Consider the following 1286-nt stretch of genomic DNA (forward strand, 5'->3'; position numbering starts at 1 on the left):
CCCCCCGCTCCCGCCCATTGTCTCCGTTCCGCGCTCCCGGCGCCCCTCCGGGGCCATTGTCTTGGGGGGGGGGAAGAAGGCCCCAGGTCCCGGCTCCCTCCCCCCGTACCTGCAGGTGGGGAGCGGGGTCCCCTCCGGTCCTCGACCTGCAGCCAGGGCTTTTGGGATAAGGACGGCGGGAGGGTGGTGGTAGTGGGTGTCCCGGGGGGGTCCCCACTGCTGGGGGGTGAGGTGGCGTGGTGGAGCTCAGGGTTAAGCCCCACTGGCATCTCCCCCAGATTCGGTGGTCGGTGGGGTCATGCACAGCTCAGGTGACCCCCGGGCTTGGGGGGGGCGTTACCATGCCCCCAACTGCCCCTCTGCACCCAGGCATGAGCACGGCCAGGCCGGTGGGGCAGGGTGGGGGAAAAGGATGAGCCTTCACCCTGGCAGAGGTGCCCCCAAAGGGGTAACAGCCTACTGGGGTCATGGTCCTGCTCCCACCTTTGTGCCAGGCCAGGCTGGGTTTTTTTTGGGGGGGAGAAGGATGTGTGTGTGAACAAGTGACTCCCTGTTGTCCTTGGATCCCCCGACCGATGAAAACTGAGTCTGTCACCCAGGTCTGGCTCTGTCCCCCAGTGTGTCTGGGTGGACAGCCCACCCATGACCCTCGTGGTGAAGGTGTCTGGGCTTGGCCCAGGAACAGGTCACAGCATGTAGGAGCCCCTGACCCTCTGCTGCACTGGGCTGGGTGGGAGCACCTGGAAGACACCCCCCCCACACCCCATCTCCCAGCTCCCTAGGGACAAGGGATGCACTGGGAGCAAAGAGGGATGGGGACACACACACACAGGGGACAGCAGCTCAGCACACACCTGCAGACCACTCATTTGCAGAGAGGGAGCTGGGGGGGCTGGAAAGGACAAACTGTGCCCCATGCAAGCCCCCGCACTAGGTGTGGGGGTCCCTCATGGGGGGGGGGTGTCTTAGGGCCCAGTGCTCCGGGGCAGCACCATCCCCTCACCCAGCAGGACCCATGGGAAGGAGCCTGGCAGCATGGGTGCTGGGGGGGCGGCAGCACCCCCACCTGCTCCAGAGGGAAGGACCCCCAATCACCCGTATGCCCCCACGGGCCAGGGACTCCCACGCAGAGCACCCCGCAAAGCCAGCCTCTCCATTGGGCGAAGGGGAGACCGGGAAGCGTGGGACGCCCGACACCCTCCACGCGTGGAGAAGCCCACAGCGGGGGCACACCACCTGCCCGGAACAGCCTAGCCGGACCGCCCGACGCTTTATATCAATGAGCG

This window comes from Haliaeetus leucocephalus, unplaced genomic scaffold (assembly GCF_000737465.1).
Source record: "Haliaeetus leucocephalus isolate CR32 unplaced genomic scaffold, Haliaeetus_leucocephalus-4.0 Scaffold175, whole genome shotgun sequence".
Taxonomy (NCBI): domain Eukaryota; kingdom Metazoa; phylum Chordata; class Aves; order Accipitriformes; family Accipitridae; genus Haliaeetus; species Haliaeetus leucocephalus.